The sequence below is a fragment of the Mustela putorius genome, unplaced genomic scaffold (genome assembly GCF_011764305.1).
Source record: "Mustela putorius furo isolate JIRA1106 unplaced genomic scaffold, ASM1176430v1.1 tig00003858_pilon_pilon_pilon, whole genome shotgun sequence".
In the NCBI taxonomy this organism is placed as follows: domain Eukaryota; kingdom Metazoa; phylum Chordata; class Mammalia; order Carnivora; family Mustelidae; genus Mustela; species Mustela putorius.
In genome coordinates this window covers 10,015,764-10,036,889 of record NW_025422010.1, presented here as the reverse complement: position 1 = coordinate 10,036,889, position 21,126 = coordinate 10,015,764, and the positions used below count along the sequence as shown (strand labels likewise).

The following is a 21,126-nucleotide window of genomic DNA, read 5'->3' as shown; positions in this document are numbered from 1 at the left end:
AGTCAGTTAACTTCTGGGAAATTGGCTGATTTCTCCATTGAATATGTGGTGTAACTTTTTTTTTTTTTTTAAAGAAACAGATGATTGGAAAGAGCATTGTGAAGTCTTTATTTGAACATATTTAAGTTTATTACCAACATGTAGGCCCTATTTCTCATTCTGCGGTGATTTATATAGCTAAGAAATTACAAAGTGTAACTTTTACAGTGAATGAATAAAATAAATTTATTCTTCCTAGGAAGGAGCAAAGGAATGCCTGAATAACTCTTGAGTATGAACTTGTCATAAGCTCATTAATCTATATAAATGAAATCTCTACTTGTTTCAGAGCGATTTAGATATTCTGTACCATCAGAATAGATTCCCTTCAAAATAACCTATTATTTCGAATAGCGTACTCTGAGGAAACGTTTACATTCCCATTTAGGCCTCTGTAGGGTTTGTTTCAGTACTCCTGGTATAGAATTTTACTCCATTAACCTTTTGAAACCTGGCTCTACTTGATCATGTTTTCACTACAGTATCATAGGCAATCAGTTGGACTTCTTTCTACATGATAAGATATGTACAAGTTTCATTTCACAGAGTTAGCAATAAAAAAAAAAGCAGCATTCTTTGATAGGCAAGTCCAATGAGGGTGGGATCACAGAAATTTTTATTTGAAAAATGTAAAAAATTTTAGGAGACAATTTCTAGTTCGCTCTGTTGACTTGACATAGTAGGAAAAGATTTTCATGTCAGGGATTGAGGACTGCCCTCCACTAGTGCGGTCCGCGAGAACACTACGAAATGTGTGAAAGCCCTACTCCAAATTTAAGATATTATTACTACTAGAAAAACGTAGCCGCTGACACTACCTAGGCCCTTTGTGCTGACTTCTGTACAGTGCCAAGGGGTTGCCCTGATCCGAATGACCCAAGACACATGCTCATTAGACAGCTGGCCAAGATCCGAGTGTATCCGTGGCCATGGGTCAGACTTTTTTCACTCCAGAAAGTTGAAGTCTTATTAGATGAAAACTGATGCTCTGACCATGGCCTTGGGAGCATCATTTTCTTGTGACCCGTTTAAGAATCGCCTAGACTCAGCAACATGGGCTGTTAGGACAGGAGTCCGTGTTCTCCTACAGAAGCATTAGGATAAAATGAAAGCGTATAGGCCACTCACTTTCAAGGCCTCCAAATGGAAGGGATCTGAAATCCTAACCTTCCCAACTCACATAAACTCCTTTTCATCTTCTGTTCTTACTACCTCTTTCCTTCAAACACTTTCAATCAGATTTTCGCCCATATAATTCATTCTCTGTATAGGACTTTCCAAGTCTGAGTTTTCAAATGATAGTCCTTTGGGTCATCTATATCATCCCCCTTCCCAATTCTCCTTTCCTTACTTTTTTTAAAGTGCCTCTTACATCCACACTACCATTCATATTTTCTAAACATGCCTTTGTTTAAACAAGGCATTATCTTTTTGTTTTCTTTTATACCTTTCTAGTTGTTTTTGGATACTGGAGACTTATCAGTTGGTTAATTGTAGATATCCTCAGGCTTTTTATTCTTATAAAAGGATACCTTCAAGTGCTTGTCAGAGTGTCCAAAATACATGGCTTCACCATGTTTCACATCATTTCTTGAAGGCCAGTCTCTAACTCTGCTAATATTTCAGTTTCTGTTAACACACCCTCCTTCACAACTGTCATGATACCCTATTTCCAAGCTAACCATAGCTCCACTTTGATTAAACATTGTCTTGTCAGGGAACCTGGGTGGCTCAGTGGGTTAAAGCCTCTGCCTTCGGCTTGGGTCATGATCCCAGGGTCCTGGGATCCAGCCCCACACCGGGCTCTCTGCTCTGCAGGGAGCCTGCTTCTTCCTCTCTCTCTGCCTGCCTCTCTGCCTACTTGTGATCTCTGTCTGTCAAATAAATAAATAAAATCTTTAAAAACAACAACAACAACAACAAAAAACATCGTCTTGTTATTGGCCAAACATTCCTTGAATTTACCAGGGTTGCTTTTCATCGTCTCTATGATTCCTTCTTCCACAATATTAGCATCTTGAAATTCGTAAATGTACCATCTATGTTCATCATCTAAATCCATGCTAGAATCAAGATCAGTTCTTATGGGAAACTATTCAGTAAGTGTTACAGGCAAACCCACTACACATACCACCTTATCTGGAAGGATACTTATCTTAAATGTGTAAATTTTATTAGCACAAAATTGAGAATGGAAATTATCATGACCCCACCTGTCAAAAAGTTGTGTGTTTTTGTTGTTGTTGGGGTTTGGGTTTTTTTGTTTTGTTTTGGTTTGGTTTGGTTTTTTTTGTGTTTTTTTGCAAGAAAGTGAATGTTCTTTTCAAGGGATTTGGTATTACAGTACAACATAATGGGACTGATTATCTATTGAGTAGATGCAAGACCAATATAGCTAGAAAGACTAGTTTGGAAAAAAATGTCCGTAATACTTTGAAGCTAAATGAGGTATATGAAAATTTTCAATTTCATTTAATGTTTAGAGAAATAAGAACTCTGATTAGGGAATCATGGGGACCTAAAATATAAAGCCATAATGTAGATTAAAACATCTGAACACATCTGGAAATTTGCAAAATGCACATGTAATCAAACTGCAATACAAGAAGGCTTTTCCCAAATGATAAGATAAAGACTAGAAGAAGGAGGGAAATGGAACTGAACATCTGTTTGCTTTCCTGGATTTCGCCCAGTATGATATGCTCAAAAATACTGTCATTGTGTGATTTCCAAAGGCAATTCTTTCAATTGATTTGATTTTTCTTTAATCCATAATCATTGGTGTTAAAAATTCAGTCCCACTTCATTTATGCACTTCACCAAGGAAGGTGGTTTTGCATTGATTCCACTACAGACCCTCAGCTTGCTTAATGCAGATTCTTAAAATTGCACTAAACTCTCAATGTAAACGATTGCTGTCTTTTTATTGATCAGCACATCAGCACTGTCACATAAAATTATTTAAATCCTGAGATGGCCAAGAAGAACACAAATTCCGTCATTCTAGCCAGTCAGCCAGCACCTAGGACAGAATTTTAATGTCTGTTCATGGATTCAATTTTTTTCTTTAATAAGACAGGGGAAAGCTTAATTTTCTTTTACTCATTTAGAATCTCCTCATTCCTCTTTCTTCTCTCCACTGTTCATTACACGCAGACAGTCCAACAGAGAAAATCCTTGTAATTTACCAGTAAAATACCAGCTCTAAATAAAGAATAAGTAGTTTTACACAAGCTATGTGCTTTTCTTGCACGAACAAAAATTCTCTCCATGATTTTACTCTTTTGCTGTATGTACTGTGTGCCAGTGTCCCTCAATGATGTTTTATACCTTCTCATGGTCTACAGCACGAGACCTCAGCACGTCGGTGCGCCTTAGATGATGGTGTTTTCAAATGACTCTCATTTTTGTTCTTTAGGCATTGTTGACTCAATTTATTCATAAATGTTTTGGAGCTATATGTCTTCTTAATTAAAACTCAGGGCTTGAATATGCTAATTAAACATTCTGATATTCATTTCAGTGAAACGTTAGAAAATTACCATTTTAAGGACTCATTCTTTGATTCATTCATTCAGGAGAAACTACCGAGTGGGGAAAACATCTATTTAGAGGTCTGTCCATAGGGATGGGAGGTGGGCAACAATCAGAGCAACCAGAACAGTAAAGCAGATGCCTTAATGTGAGAATACGCTTTGAATGGACGGCAGCCCCCTTGTTCTTCTAACAAGGATAGTCCTAATTGTTTTGATGCTGTGCTTTTACTGCCATTGGTAACTTCTTATACTGTGGTTATCTTTGCAATGAACACTTCCTCAACAGTTATATTTAAAAAACAATTTGCAGTGCAGTGCCTGGGTGGCTCAGTTGTTAAGCGTCTGCGTTTGGCTCAGGTCATGATCCCAGGGCCCTGGGATCAAGCCCCGCATGGGGCTCCCTGCTCAACAGGATGCCTGCTTCTCTCTCTCCCACTCCCCCTGCCTCTGTTCCTTTTCTTTCTGTCTCTCTCTGTGTCAAATAAATAAATAAAATCTGAAAAAAAAAAAAAATTTGCGGATAGTTTTGGTTGTAGGGATCAGGGCCACAATCTTAAAGCAAATTGGAACTTCACTACATTATGAATGGGGAAGAGATGAGGTCATAAGGAAGGGATGAAAGAAATAGTTTGCCTTACTTTTTTAAAGCACATGTTGGGTGAGCCTGGTGGTGGGTATTATGGAGGGCGTGTATGACATAGAGCCCTGAGTGTGGTGCATAAACAATGAATGCTGGAACACTGAAAAGAAATAAAATAAAATAAAATGAAAAAAAGATTTCAAATGAGACAGGGAATATTTTCTGTTAGTAAAAGGCAGGCATAAATGTTTTTATTCATCCAAAACACTTTTGATTTAAAAAAAAAAAAGATGTGTACCATATAAAAACTTCAGTTTCATGCATAAATCAAGAATTTATTTATTTTTATATAATATATTCGGCTTTTTATAAAAAGATTTCACCTTGAACTCATTGCCGCGGTAGACTTGACAAATGTGTGCTGTTTTCATTTACTCTTCTCTGTCACTTTTCCCTTTATGCTGGTTTGCCTTATTAGATAGCCAGCAAAACGTGTATGGATCTTAAAGCCTCATTGTTCACTTCTAGTATTTCTGCATTTACCCAAACTACTCATCAAATATTCTTTTGTAACAAATCAGATAGAAAATTAAACATGCATTAAAGGATGCTATTTTTTTCTCATCACTGAGCTCTTTGCCCTTTGAAAACTCTATGCTGTGTTCTTAGACTAAGGTGAAGGACAGGTTTTCATTCTGTTGTGGATAAATAGTCAGTAAAGCAATTATATTTATCTTAAGAAAATTTATTAAACTTCCTAAAAATGTCTGATTTGATCCTGGAGCAATACGGAAGACCAGATTTGTTCTTTTTTCGTGGCCATCAGCTTGCACTCACATTCCCAGCTGGTTGTCACACATAAGTTTTTATTAAAGGGATTTAGCAGGAGAATGTCAGGGAGTCTGTGAAAACTGACACCTCGGATGGGACAGTGAAACAGATCTTTTGACAGGAGAAGCAAAGAAAGAGATCATTATAATTAATGAGTGATAGGAGACAATTGTGTGTTTGGTTTTAAGAAGTTTCCTGCAGAAATTACACTTGTTAGCATATAATTAATTATGGTTTAGGAAGTTTCATATTAGGAAGTATGGACCAGATATTAATTTTTGAAAAGTTCTTTTAAGGCAGCAGCAATCCATTTGCCTAACATCAGTAAGTCCAAGGAAAGACATTTTCACTCTGTGCATACCACCAGCTTGGTCATACTGTTCTCTTCTGCTTCATGCAAGGAGCCTGAAAGCAAATCAACATTATGAGGTTCTTGTCAGGATTAAAAGAGGTAGTTTTTTGTTTTGTTTTTTTTTTTAAACACTCCAAACTGTACTTCACACCTACTAACTGCTGTTTAAGTGTTTTTCCTTACAGCAGCCCTTTCAAACTGAGTCAGTAGGTGATTTGTGTTGTTTCTTTTCATAGAACTAACTCTGGTCCTCTCGCTTTTCCTTTGTCTCATTTTTTTTAAAAATCTGATAACACAAAGAAAGTCTTACTTTTACACGAAAAATAAAGGATTTAATAATTGTCTCTATCAATAAAATCCATAAATAATAGAATTCCAATAAATTCTGTTATCTCTACTATATTTTGAAATTGGATTGCATCTGGCTACCTATTTACTTCTGCATTTGCAAGTTTTTGAGAATTGATATTATAAATAGGTAATGAACCTTTCTTTGCCCCAATTCTGTATGTAGTATAGCTCTTTAAAAAGTTGGATGTTTCCCTGCTGGCGTCTGAACCCTTAGCTATTATGGTTATTTTTACTGAATAAACTTAACCATAGAACAAAAGGAAACTGATCTTCTGTTTACAACCATTCTGAAAGTAAAATCCATAATCTGACACCAGATTATGGGCAGTTGGTGATACACGGAACTTGGCTCAGTGAAGTCTAATGTCCTCTTCACCACTGAAGAATCTGATTCTTCTTCCCATTTCTTAAAAAATATCTGTATGCATACTTGTGATTCAAGTACCATCTTATGGTCATTTAATCATTATGATTATCTTAGAATTTATTCCCTAGATTCTAAAAATTATCTTTTTCATCAAAACAGTTTTGTCCAAAAATTCTATCTTGGGCCAGAGGAACCAGTTAAATCATGATTTGCAAATGTTTTTTATTACTTTTTCCCCATAAGTTTATGCCTTTATTTTATTTTCTTGTTGGAATGACAATATTATTCTGAGAAAGGAAAAACTATCGTGTTTTCCTTCCCCACAATGCAGAATTTATCTTAAGACCCAAAGATCCTGTAATATAAATTTAAAGTAATATAATTTTAAATTAGCTATTTTAAGTAAATGTATAATTTCCGTATCTAAACAGGGCTTTTCTGTAAATTACGTAGAAACTGCAGAATCAATAATCAAGAACATTTTACCCTGAGTCCCAAGATAGCATCAGATGTCATGCATGGCCTTTTAGGCAGGTAGAATCACTCTTTCCTCCTTTGGCATATTCTAAGGAAGAAAGAATAATAGTCAAATAACCACTTTGTTCCATGGGTCACATAAATTGTGGACTTATCTTTTAAAATGAGACCCAGGATATAGAGAAGGGACATACTCGGAAGTTAAATAAACCCGGTTTCTAATCCCAGCTCTCTCAATGATGAGCTATGTGACTGTTACCCATTTCTTCACATCTCTAAGCCTCATCTTTGCAGAGCAAGGTAATATCACCTTATCTCAGGGAGCTATAAGGATTACAGTTATTAAGTACTCACTAGGTTTGGGGCACTGAGCTGAGTACTGGGAACACAGAAGAACCTGTTATAGGCTCTCTTTGGGGGTTCGCAATCTGGATGGGAGGGACCAGCGGGTCATCTGGTCCCCTACTGCATGGATGAGGACTGGTACAGAAAGGCCAGGGGGAGGGGTTGTACATGGGAAGGTCAGGTAAGACTTCAGAGAAGCGGCTCCGAAGCCAAGGAGCTGAATCTTGCAGATGGATATTGTCCAAGAAACATATGTCCTGGGGAGGTATTTGCAGAGGAGATTAAGTGTGTGTGGCAGGGAATAAATAATGAGTGAGACAGATGAGTTCCAAAAGGGCAGGAAGGACTGAGCAAGTCAGCCTGACCTGGGGATGAGAAGAGTATTAGAATTAGAGTGAGCAGAACAGGCCGGGGGTGGGGGTGGGGGAGGTGGAGACGGGCAGGGAGCCACAAGAGAGATCAGGCTAGATTGGGCAGCCTCATGCTTCATGCCAAGGAGTAGAGATGTAGCCTTTCGGCAGTGAGTAATCACTCAAGAGCTTTAGGCAAGGAAAAAAATGTAAGGAAGATCAGACCTGCAGTGAGGGAGGGGTTAGGCAGGGACCGGGCCCAGGACAGCTTCAGAGGAAGTGTGGTTGGTGGGTGTGCTGAGCCCCTCCCACTGTTCCTTTTCGCTGGTCCCTGTTTGGACATCACTAACCTTTAGGCATGAAGGAAAGGGATCGTCTAAGGGCCACATGCTAGTTTTTATTAGAGACAGGATTTAAAGGAATCAAAACCATTTAGTCCTTTTTAGAGGGAAAAACATCTTGACTAACCACAGCAACTAGTGATAGTAACTGTTTAGAGTATTGTTAAGTGGACACTAGGACACTAGAAACTGAAAGCCCATCTTAGCAATGACTCTCTATCAAGGTATTTATTGGAAGTTACTAATTGTACACGTATTTTTAAATCTCCATTTTTCTAAGCAGTAGAAACATGGCATTATCAGACCCTCCTTGCTGAGAAGCTTCTGGATCTTTGTCTTTCTGCTCCTTTCTACTTCCTTTTACTGCGTCACCCTAATCCCTTTGCCCTGAACCTGCACTAGCTGCTTTTGTGATGATTATAATTTGTACTAGGTTGTGTCTGCAAGGCCTGTTGAAGGGACACAGTGGTGTCTTTGCCTACTAACATCCAGAGTGCAAAGCCGCCTCTGAGCACCACTAAACAGCCTGATTAGTGGATGGTTGGAGCCAGTTCCTGGCGAGGGCCAGGGAAGACCCAACTGTTTGATCATACGCTGTCTTGTTTCTGCTATGCCGGAAGGAACCCATGCTTCTCTCGGAAAAACTAGGTACCTGAGATTGGAACTACAGGTTACATGAAAGCCTTCAAATTCGGTAGAAGACATGAAAGCCTTCATGTACAGTAGAAGCCAAAAGTTATGCATGACCATCTCTCTAGAGAGGAGAGCAGGTAGTGCTGCCCATTCCCCGACCAACACTGACCAGCTGCCCTGAAACCATCCATCAGGGTGATGGAAGTAGACATGCAGGTTGATCTCATTTTCCACTGATGGTAGAGAAAGTTACATGCTGCTGTCCCCCCAAATATTTGGACTATCTGTCTATGTTAACAGTGGATTAATTTATAAGTAGTTTTACTTGTAAGACTTGTATAACTTACTTGTCACCCAGAGCCCCAGAAAGTTGCAAATGCCTTAAGCTGAACACTACATCACCTTTGTTATGAATCTTGAAGCCACTATGCCCTTCGCTCTCAGGAGCTACTAGGTCTTCCCGACACAGGTGTTGATTCCAGGAGATTTAAGGGATGAATTTCTAGAGGTATTCTGAGCTAAGACTGCAAGCCTTTGGGATTGAAGATCTTGGAAATTTTGACAAAGACTAATTCATTTGCCTATAGATGCCTCACTTTTACTTTTTTAAAGGGCTAAAATCACATATATATGGGAGAAAAGATCCCAAGTTCTAAGAGGCTGATGGAGGCACGTGTGGGGCAGAGAAGGCAAGCCAGCCCAAGTGCGTTGCTTAAAGTCGCAGACTTTCAGAGCTGAGGTGTAGCCCCGAGAGGATCTGACCACTTTCTGGTTGTGACAGCACTTTTGTTTGTTGTGGGGACACAGCCAGATCATGAGTGTGGTCTTCCATCATTTTCTTCAGCGGAACATTTCGCCCCCAACACATATGAGTACATTCAAGGTGATTGTTGATGGCGAGAACACTAAAACCAACAAAAATTCTGACATGCCTTCTGTTTCATCAAAAATGATTTTGTTAAGTATATAGTTGCTTGATGGTCATTTATATTTGGCTTTCAGCTACTTAATTGACGCTTGATGGTCATTTGTATTTGGCTTTCAGCTATTTAATTAATACTCATTTTGTCAGCCTGTTTGGTAACAGAGCCATCAGGAGCGCTGGGAGTTTTCCTATTATCAGCACATCACTTTTGTATAGTGTCCCAGTTGTTCTTCACTGCTTTGACCCAAAAGTGTTTTCCTGACCACTGTCGGTGCAAATGTTTTCTGCTCATTGAGAAGCCATAAGAGCTCTCTGCAGTTGTTCGCGTCTAATTAAAATTCTTGCCCTTTGTCACATTGCAAAGTGTTAGAGGAAACTTCACAGTTGACATTGTGCTATCATTCGGTCTTTCCTCATTCGTTTACCAAATACCTACTGAGCACTTTTATGTTCAAGTCACTGTGCTAAGATGGTATCAAGCTGGAGAGAAAAGTCCAGAATACTCCAAGAGCATCTGACAGAGGACAAAATCTCACCCGGGGAGCAGGGTACATTGTTTAGGCTGAAACCCAAAAGAGAAGTAGAAAGTAGCCAGTGAGAGGCTGAATGCAGGTTTAGGTCTGCCCAAGGAATGAACAACCTGGAGAAAAGCCTGGAAGAAAAGAAAGTGCAGCGATGTAAACAGGGGTCATCTTAGTAAATATAATTAAAAGCACACACATAGTAAATGAGGTTTGACCAGCACTCGGGAATATTAATTAGATTTATGCATTTAATGCTGAAAGGGAGCATTTTTCCTAGGCTAATCATTATGTAAAATGCATGTAAATGTAACAGGAACTGCAGAAGGATCACAAAATGATCTTCATAACTTAGTTCCTGAATATCATTCAGTACCTCAAACCTAATTAAGTGTGCAATAAATGTTTATTGAATTGAACCTCATCTTTTTCTTGTGAGCAAAATTATCACTGAAACTTCTATAGATAAGAAACCAAAGGACTGAAATCTCTTTTTAAGTAGTTGGACGTATCGAAACAAGAAGGATTTTAAATTTGTATTTTCATTCTTAAATAAACGTTAAATACCATGTCCCATCCATATGGGACAGAAGCATGAAAGACTACCCGACCTTTACCCTTGAATCAATTTGTCATTTTTTTTTTAATTAGAAGAAAAATTCAGAAAAGCTACTTCAAATAAGCCATTACTCCAAATTCAGATTCCTTCAGGAAGGTCCCTGTAATTGTGCACGTCTGTCCTGACTCCTACGGAAGCTATCACGCTTCTCCCTTCTCAAGATCACTGACCCCCACCCTCCGACCTTTTTTCCTTCATTTCCATCCTCCCATCATTGTCTTAATTCATACTTTTGCCTTTCTTGGCTCTCCAGTCCCCAGTGCACAATGTGGCTGCCAGGATCTTTCGCTCTCCTGGTTCATAGTCCGTCAGGGTTTCACCACTGCCCTCAGCATATATCCAGACTTTGTTTAATGTGGGTGGGGTCTATATTCAGTCACTTCCTGGATCACCCTCCCCTTCAGGCCATCCTAAAAAGGTGTAAATATACGCTCAGCGCTGAGAATATGCCAGGTTGTGGTTGATGTGTTTTTAGGATGGAACCTTCTTTCTTCTTCCCTCCTCTGCTCACCCACAATCCCCACCACACGCAAATGATGGGACTGTAGGATTTTTAAGGGGCAGAGATATGATTGCATTTGCACATTAGATCAATCACCTGGGCAGGGCCAGAGAGGAAGGAAAATTGACCCACGAGGGTCAATTCCTGGCAAAAAACTAACAGGTCATCCAAGTGGGTGCTTCAGTGCCATTGCCCCCACCAAATACGGGGGCTCTCCAGGGGGAGGAGGCTTGAAGCTGCTTCCATGGTACACTCTGAGTTTTCTCCAAATGACTGAAGTTTTACATAGAGCGTGTGGAATCTGATGTCGCTAATGTAAATCATTCTAGGACTTCATCTAATTAAAAGAACACTCGCCGTGGACCAGAATCCTTGGGTTTGTGACCTTGGGCTATCCTGTGAACTTTGGGGCCTTCTTTAGTTCTAAAACTGGAAACCAGCAAATGCTCCACCTCTTTCACAGTCTCGTCAGGAAGATTAATTCCGGCGGAAGTAAACTTTTGTCTTTGTAAACTGTTGTGCTCAAAAAGGGTAAAACTATGATATCCAGATCTGCTTAACAAAGCATGTTGGCTAGATTGCTATTTAGCTTGGATTCCTTTCTTCCCTGCTTTTGATAATAAACTTCAGATTTCTAATCATCAGCGTTCTTTAACATTTGTGCCCATATACTGTGACTATCACTTAAATAGGATCTGTGTTCTAGGGGTGCATGAGTGGCTCAGTCAGTTAAGCCTCCCAACTCCTGGTTTCAACTCAGGTTATGGTCTCAGGGTTGCAGACAGAGCCCTGCATTGGGCTCCATGCTCAGGGAGGACGGAGTCCACTTGAGATTCCCTCTCTCCTTCTCCCTTTGCCCCTCCCCCATCACACTCTCTCTCTCAACAAATAAATAAAATCTTAAGAAACTATAAAATATATAGTAGGCTCTATGTCCTGAAGATAACCCATATTTTGATATCAATTTTATGGAAGTTGTAAGAACTGCGTGTGTGGTGTTAATACTGTACATTCATTCCATAAAATCATCAAAGTTTCAGAGGAACTTGTGTTCCATCAACCACTATGGGGTGGAGTAGATACAAATAACAGCTCTTTCCTGGAAAGGAAGGCATAAAGGTATTCAGAATCATAAACAATGCAGCTAACGACTGCAGGGAGTTAGATGGTCTTGGTGCATTAAATCCTGGTGCACATTCGCACTCTAACCTTGGGCAAATCCTGTAACTTTTCTGAGTTCCATTCCCCTCATCAATCAGATATGAGTAATAATCTACCTTAGAGGACAGCTGAGAGAATCAATAACAGTCAGCAAAGCACTCAGGATCTTATCTAACACAGATGTTATCTGCTCAACATAGGAAAGCTTTTCTTATTTATTATTGCTGCTATTCTGGCCTGTAATGACGGCAGTAACATTAACTAAATAATGTGGTGGCCCCTTTTCTTCTGCCCATGTCTTGGGAAATTTTCTAGGTCCTACTATAATATTCCTGAACTTCAGTTAGGATCTGAGCAGTCTGTCATGCAGGAATAATAAGGATGATAATAAAAATGAATAATCCTTGTGACGGACTGAGTAGCTGTCGTGCGCCGAGCCGACACTCAGTCCTTTATGAAATGGTTTCTAACCCATCAAGAGCAGACATCCTCATCAGGTGCCAGCATCCTCATGCACAGGGTGCTAAGGTCCTGGGAGGTGAACAGCAGTGCTCTTCCTGCACAGCCCCACATGACAAGTGGAGTCACGTGCATGTCAGGCATGTGCTCCCTCCCAGGAGTGTCTTCTCTGCTCCTCAGCCCACAGACCTCCTCCCTGTAGACCTTCCTGGGAGAGAACCAGCCTGGTTATGCCTTCCTTGGCAGACATGGACCACTTGGCAAATTAATATCCTCTCTTCATTGTCTCTTCTGGTATGAAGAAAACATGTTAATTATACCTTTGATTTTAGATTGTGATGATTGGAATCCGTGGGGTCTATCCCTGTTACTTCTTTAAAGTTAGGAGGGTTTTTTCCCTTGGTTTCTTCATTATTATTTTGAAACCAACGTTTCCCCCACCCCCCTTTTTTTTTTTGGTGAAGCCCAACTCCCATTACAGTTTACTCATTGTTTAAATAAGAGTATAGTTTTGAGTACTTGAAGAACTTGGATTAAACAAAGTTGTTTCAGTATATTGGATTGTTTTAATCAAATTAATCAGTCTCTTTTTGTTGTTGATTTGTATGTTCTTTTTCATTTCCCTGTTCTTAATAGTCTCCAGAGAATGAAGAAAAAAAGACACCAGTTCTTTTGAAATGCTTATTAGTGGCTTTTTAATTGCTCCTTCTTATTTCTTGAAGAAATGTGAACTACAGGAGCATCATAAATTTGGGGGCTAAATTGTTCTTTTGTCAGTGCTTAAACTTTTGAAAGGTTCTATCTGGTGCTAAAATTCTTTAAGGGAAAGAGCGCTAAATATCTGACTTCCAACCTATTTTTTTTTCCTTTTTTCATTGGAATACACATAATCACAAAGACCAAAATGTCATTCCATGATAAAACTTCAGTCTTTATATTACTATATTAGACTTGAGGGTTTTTATTATTATTATTATTATTATTATTATTATGTCTGAATTGCAACAGTGTGTGTTAACAAAGGGTGCTAAATCTCTTATTACCACCACCACCGTCCTTCCCCCACCCGATTTTAGGTGAATTTTATTGTATTAAAAAATAATACTCTGGATTCCTTTACTGCCAGGAAACAAAGATCATTTTTATTAATGTTGCTTCTAGGATGACAATGTCAGTCATCTCTTTGAAAATTCATTTTGGAAACTAAGTTTGTTCTTCAAGAACCCTTGAAAAGAAGCTTTAAAAATGGCAGGGGAAGATAATAATAATAGAGTAGATGTATTTGAGCATTTATACAATGAAACTTAATTTAACTTTCCCTCAAACTCCATTTCAAACTTGCTTTTGTGCATGAAAATATAGTGCATAGCTTTCCTTCTCCTATTTTTCAAATTTTCTCCTCTTCAACATAATCTCCTCTGAAGGATTCTATGTATTAGATCAGAGCTCCGGTCTTATTACCAAGGCCTTGGTGGCAGGTGCGCCAGTGAGCAGAGGCCCGGTGCTCAGAGGGACGGCAGCTAGGCCTTCTGTAGAGCAGAGAAGCTGCCTGTGGATGGGGACAGCCGGAAATGGCTTTCAAGGCCAAACTCAACAACCATGCCCAATCCCAAAAACACAACAGAACACAGCTGTAGGGGCACCTGTGTGGTTCAGTTGGTTAAGTGTCTGCCTTCAACTCAGGTCATGATCTCACGGTCCTGGGATCAGGTCCCACATCCGGTGCCCTGCTCCGCAGAGAGCCTGCTTCTCCCTTTCCTTCTGCTGCTCCTCCTGCTTGTGAACACTCTCTCTCTTTGTCAAATAAATTAATAAAATCTAAAAACAAAAAACAAAAAAACACAGTTGTAGTATTTTGATTTGACCTTAATTGTTACCATGGATATCAGTCAAAATACTAAACTCTAAGATGGATCTCGTAACCTGAGGACTGATCACACAAGGCAGAAAGCATAGTTGCAAATTTACAGGACAGGGATTTGGAGAGAGGTGGAATGGAACAGAGACCAGGACTGCATGTTTGTAGTCTTCTTTCTCCACCAGCCCCCAGAGAGCAGAGGCAGTTCAGCTCTTGATCTTCACCCCAGACCTCACAGGTGGTCATAGGGGTCAAGACAAGGAGCCCTGCTGGGCGTGCCCTCTAAGGCCTTTTTTCGGAAACTTGGGCATGACCTGGGTAGGTAACCAGTCTAAGGCACAGCCCATTCCCTTCAGCCTGCTGTACTATTGATACAGGGACCTTACAGGATCTCAGAAGCTGTCACAAGCCGTCATTAGTAAGTATGAGGTTAGAGCTTGTTGGAACTTCGGTGCGGTTCTATTAGCACTAGTGGTGGGACAGAATGGGGACTATATAAGGAATCTAAAAACATTAGCTTTTTTGTTTGTTGTCATGCCTTTATTCTTAATTTGGGGAGAGAGCTGGTGGCCCTATGCAGGACAGCAGTCTTCAGGTGTTACTGGTGGGAATGTTTGGGCCCTAGGTCCAGTCTGGATATTCTCAATGAAGAGAAGCTGTGAGAGGTTGGCATAAACATCGTCACCCCTGCCCTGCATTTCATTACCCTCAGTACAAACCCAGATCAGCTCCCTGTCACAGCATTTCTTTGAGTGACCTATATCTAATACCCTTGGGCTGGTCTTCTCAAGGACAGCGACAGTCTGTGCCTAATTCCTCCTCCTCTTCTTCCCCAGTGCCTGGCACAGTGCTTGAAACATGACGAATATTGTAAAAAGGAAGGATGGAAGACACATGAATAAAATAATTATCTTCTCACATATTAATGTAGAGACTTGCCTGATCTTGTGCCAGGAATTATAAAAATTAGATCTTGAAGGGACCTTACTGGTCAGTCAATGATTTAGTGGCAAAGCTGGACCCAGTTGCCTATGGTATGGTGACTCCCCGTTCAGTGTTCTCTCGATGGCACCCATCTTTGGTTCATCTGCCTGTTTGTTGTTGTTGTTGTTTTTCTTTGTTTTCTTCCTTTGTAATTTTTTCAATTTGAATTCAGTTAGCCAACATACAGTACATCATTACTTTCTGATGTAGTGTTCATTGATTCATTCGTTGCGCATAACACCCAGTGCTCATCACATCATGTACCCTCCTTAATGCCCATCACCCAGTTACCACAACGCCCTACCCACGTCCCTTTCCACAACCTGTTTGTTTCCTGGAGTCAGGGAGTTTCTCATGGTTTGTCTCCCTCTCTGATTTCTTCCCATTCAGTTTTCCCTCCCTTCCCCTCATTGAGTGAAACCATATGAGAATTGTCTTTCTCTGCCTTTTTGGATGGTGGCATTTTTTTTCCAGCTCACCTAGCCTACAGTATTATTATTATTACATTATTATTCCTTTTACAGACCAAAAGATTCTGAATTGAATATAATACAAACATGCAATAATGAAAACATTTAGTGTGGCTTTGATGATATTTGATTTCTATTTTTATTCAAATCACTAGTGCTATTTAAGAAAACATACTTTAATAATAGTAACTGACCTTGAATTAAAATTTTTACAATCATGTTTGTTATGAAATTGTGATGATTAAATTATGATTAGCTTAAATGAAATAAAATCTGCAATGGAAAATGCCTTCATTTGTTAAAACGGGGAGAAATCATTCTTTAAAGAGGTTCCATCTAAGACTAATTTACTTGAAATTTGGTGCCTGTTGTGAAGATTAATAACAGGTGGCCTTTACAGAGCTTCTCAGCCTGAGTCTAATGTTTTAGTTGTTCCTTTATTATCATAAACTTCCATAACTAAAGGATTTTTTTTTCTTCCTGCCCTTTGTTCACAATATGGAACTGTAACTGACTTCATATTTCTCACCCAACCTTACAGCTGTAATTAATATTTTATCAGATATTATCACTAACTAGCAGAGCAGCAGGGTTATCAGACCACACACTCAGGCATACTTACACATGCACACATATATGCGTGCATACACACGTGAGCACGCACACACACACACAGAGCACTAGTAACTTACGGATGCTAGGCAAGCTCCTTGGGATGAGTTACGGCTGAGAGAACATAAAATATATTTGTGGTGTCCCACAAATATTCCAAAGCAATTTATGGCCAATCTTATCTGGAACAGAGCAGGACAAAGAGAAATTAAAGTTGCTAACATAAAATATTCAACCCCCCAGATCTATTTATGCTGCACAGTGTGTTTTCTACCCAGTGCCCATTCCCTGTGCAAAATTAGTTATTAGTCGTCATTTAGTGACTTAATGAGCAGGACTGTCAGGTCGGCAACTCTTGGAGCTAGTGTTACATGAAGGACTTGGAAGAATCCTAGTCATGATGATAAACATATTGAACATACTGAACTGACCTTTTATCCCCTTAATTTTTAACTGGTGAGAATATTTTTAAAGCTTAGTTTAATTGTACCAGGTTGTTTGAATTATTTAAGGTGTCATTCCAGTAAATGCTGGCAGATTTAGGAAAAGGGAAGGACCAAATCAAGAACAGGAAGAAAATAAACTGTGATGTTGCATTACAATAAACTTTAACTACACATTTATTTTACTTGCTTTGCATCTAATTTATACTTTGATTTTCTATTGCCCCCTCCCACCCAAAAATCGGCTTCAGGAAGACAGAAATACCAGTCTTTTTTTTCCATACATACAGAATGGATGGTTTTACCAAAAATTGCAAATCAAGCTAAAAGGCACTCTTAGGTGCCATGAAATGAACAATATTCTAAGTCCTTGAAACGATCGGAAGTGCGGACTTTAAAGGATTAGCAAAAACAACAATGAAATGGATCGTTAACTTCTCTCCCTCTCTCGCCTCCTCCTCACCCCCTGTTCTGCTATCCGGGTGGTTAAACTTCCAATATTTTATGCTGATAAGAAATAGAATATGTGGATAAGAAAAATGGACTTGCAACTAAGGATTTAATCTTGAAATGAATTAAGACCAAAATTTTAAAGTCAATTTCAACTCTGCAGCAGGCTTCCCCTCAATATCTTCAAAGTTAGAAAAAGACCAAAAACATCTCATCACATTTGAACTTTCAGGTTTCACAGAGTACATGAAAGATGTTCCGATGTTCTTTCCTAGGTTATACTTCATGTGCTAGTCTATATAAATGCAGATTTCTTATTCTCCTTGTAAAAGCCTTAGAGTTTTGTTGTAGGAAAGCCTCGCATAAATTAAACTTTAAATTAAATTTCATTCCATAAGAAAGTTATGATATAGTGATGTCACGTTTTTGGCAGATTCATCTTCACTATGGATTGTGCCTTCCTACTGCAAATGCAGTAGGAAGATTTTATGTTACTTTAAATTCCAGAATAGTGGTGGAATCAGGAAAGGGATGGTGTAACTTTAATAAACAAAGGGAGCATGAGTAATACATTAAAAGGATAATAGAATTTTAATTCAGCTCACTAAGCTAGAAACTTCTGCTTGGTTTTCCATCCTTGAGAACTTGCTCTTTTTAATCAATTTTTTGGAAAAACCATTCAGGGAGAAAGATTTTCAAAGCTACTTTTTGAGATTGCAATTGCGGTTGGACAGATTTTATGAAATTCACTAGTGAAATGATGTTATTTGCACCAATGAAAAACATATCAGTCAGAGAGTTCTGTTGAGATGCCATTGACCTACGTGCCAATAATGCGTTAATTTCCATCAGGAAGACAGCAACATGTGGCAATTGGGCAGCAGATAGGATTTAGCTATTTTTCATTAGCACTTGGACGTTGATAAAGGGGAATGGAAAAGAGCTGCTTGACCTTTCAGTGCTTAAATTATTAAAGAGCAAATAGATTTGAGGTCTGGATGCTTGCAAATCTAATTTCTCTTGTGGAGCAAGGATGAAAAGACATTTTGGGTCTGAAATTGCTCTAGTCAACTTAGTTCTTCCTTTAATATATCTGAAGATGAGTAGATGGTAGCCATTTAAAAAGTAATATATCTGGAGTAGAGCGAAGTGTATTACATACCAACTGGCTAAAATGGGGGCATATTAAGTGATCATTTAATTCTCAAGTTTTCGTCTAATCCTTACAAAACTCCTACTTGGAAAAATTAATTTCTTTCACCCATATTCACATAATGGTATTTAAATCACAAAACAAAACATTCTTTCATTAGGAAACGTCAAATATTGTAGCGTTCAAGTTAAAGTAGGACAGTGCCTGCTACGTAGTAGGTGTTTGAAAACATTTCTTGAGTTAATAAAACGAGTAAATATACATGCAACATAGCATATATAGTAACAAAGTTGGGGAAAAGATGAATGGGAAGTAAGAAATGAAGGTGTGAGAAGGGGGTAGAAAGACAGAGAGGCAGCTTTTGAAACTCTCAGAGCTTGTTATTTATCGTGTGTTGTCTTTCATAAACTTACAATCTAACCAGCATCCTCTCATCATGAAACTTGTTTCTTGATAATTTCTTCTTCTCTTTGCTCTTGGGTATTCAAGAAATTAATACAAAATAAACTTAGTATTAGAATTTAGTAAAACAGGGCATGTTTGTGATTACCAGTATATTTCTGCCTTACCACTACATAGAATGTATATAGAATAGAAATTACTTGTGGATTATATTATGCTTTTAAAAAATGTGCCTCGTGGCCCACTTCATTCTAAGTGTGCTGGGATAGAGATGACTAAATAGACCTCTTCCTCCAGAAACTTGTGAGGTTTTTTAAAATATTGGTAAGTAGACAGAAATGATTAGTAGTCTCTACAAGAAATATATTTTTGTGAATATGGAGCAAAGCAAGAGTACATCAACACGGGGGAACAGGTCATAAGCCCCTGAGAGAAGGTTCATGAGAGGGTCTCAATCTTTTTGTGACATAGAGTCATCTGCTGAGAGTGGCAAAGGATTTCTTTGTGTTGGGGAGAACAGCATTTCAATAAGAAACTTGGGACCAGGCCAGGGTGAAGGAATAGAGAACAAAGTGTTTGTGTAGGGGAATTCAAGATGGTGGCACTTGGACAGTCTGGAAGAGGTTGCGCTAGTCTTTCATGTAGAGGAGTTGAAAGTGAAAAGTGAGTGATTACTGTCCTCGGTGTCATTGGTCACAGAGTTGCTGGTTGGAATCAAGAGCTGGAGAGGACACCAGCCGGGTGCCGGCCTCACTGCAGATCCAGGAGTGTCCTCCCTGGAAATTATTAATGACTCAGAGGGAAATGGGAGAATGAATTGAGGTCAAAGGTGACATTACCATCTATAGCTCTGTTGATGTGATAAAATGAGAATATTTATACAATACTCAAAATCAGTTGATTCTGGGAAGTAGGTGGGGACCAGTTTGTGTGTTGGTTGTGTCTCCGTAAGCAGGAGAAGATGCACATGAGTCAGATGGTTCACACCAGCCCCTTAACCAGGGCTTTTACTGGTGACACTAAGCGGTGCTTTCTTTGATGGTCATGAGACCATATCTACTACTTCATCACCTGTGAGCCCCAGATGGAATGGGCATTTCACCTCTGAATCCCAGTATTCACACCAATAAAATAGGAAAATAGGATGACCTGTTCAAGTACCCAGCCTAGCACTTCCTGTATGAAATAATTTCTGCAAATTTTTTTCTGCACATGTATCTTCACATTTCCACTTTGTGTAGTAAATGAGTTTTCCAGAGTTGTTTTTAAAGTGAGATTTTGAGGGGCCCTGGGTAGCTCAGCTAAGCATCTGATTCTTAGTTTTAGCTCAAGTCATGATCTCAGGGTCGTGAGATAAAGCCTTATGTCCAGCTGTATGTTCACATAGGAGTCTGTTAGAAGATTCTGTTCCTCTCCCCCTTCCCCCACTCATGCTTACTCTCTCTCTCCAATAAATAAATATTTAGAAAAAGTGAAATTTTGAAAATCATGTCATATAGCAAATAACTTAGAAAAACTGACTGTTAAGAAGGAAGCCAGTATTAAACATTATCTTAATGGAGAATCCCTTTGCAAAGCAATTAATTATTGCTTTGATTTATCCTATTTTTTAAAAATAGTTTTTGTATGCTGGACAAAATTCTGAATAAAAACACAAAATGCACCTTAGAGATCCATCTAATTCTCATATTTCATTGGAAAAAAAATAATAAAACCCAAAGGAATTAATTTAAAACCCCAGTTGTGGGACAGCTGCATGACTCAGTCAATTAAGCATCTAAATCTTAGTTTTGGCTCAGGTCATGATCTTGTGGTCAGGTACTGAGCCCTGCGTTGGGCTCTCTGCTCTGCGGGAAGTCTGCTTGAGATTCTCTCTCTCTCTATCGCTCTCTCTTTCAAATAAATAAATAAATAAATAAAATCTAAAACACCAGTTATTAGCAGAATTAGGATTGGAGCGTAGATCAATGCATATGCCACTCAGCTCCCAACCCCACAAAAAGCATTTCAAGAGAACAGTCACTTTCTCTCAGTGCTGTTTTTATTTAGTGGTATACTAGCTTAAACTTCTTCATGAATCAGCTGTTGTCTGTGTTGTGCCGTCTTTTTTTTTTTTTTAAGGATTTTTATTTATTTGGGAGAAATTGAGACAGAGAAAGAGAGTATGAGCAATGGGAGGGGCAGAGGGAGAAGCAGGCTCCCAGCGGAGCAAGGAACCCACTGCAGGATTTGATCCCAGGACCCTGGGATCATTACCTATGCTGAAGGTAGTGGCCACTTAACCGATTGAGCCATCCAGATGCCCCACGTTGTGTTATTTTTTACTTTGACTTTGACCCCTCACTCTTGTTATTCTATGACCTGA

At 39.1% G+C, this 21,126-nt stretch overlaps 1 protein-coding gene across 10 annotated transcripts in view; it reads left to right on the top strand.

Annotated features, from left to right (window-relative positions):
- The window catches only part of PTPRM (protein tyrosine phosphatase receptor type M), a 776,839-nt gene that overhangs the window by 498,583 nt on the left and 257,130 nt on the right, over positions 1 to 21,126 (top strand). The gene's annotated exons all lie outside the window — the stretch shown is intronic.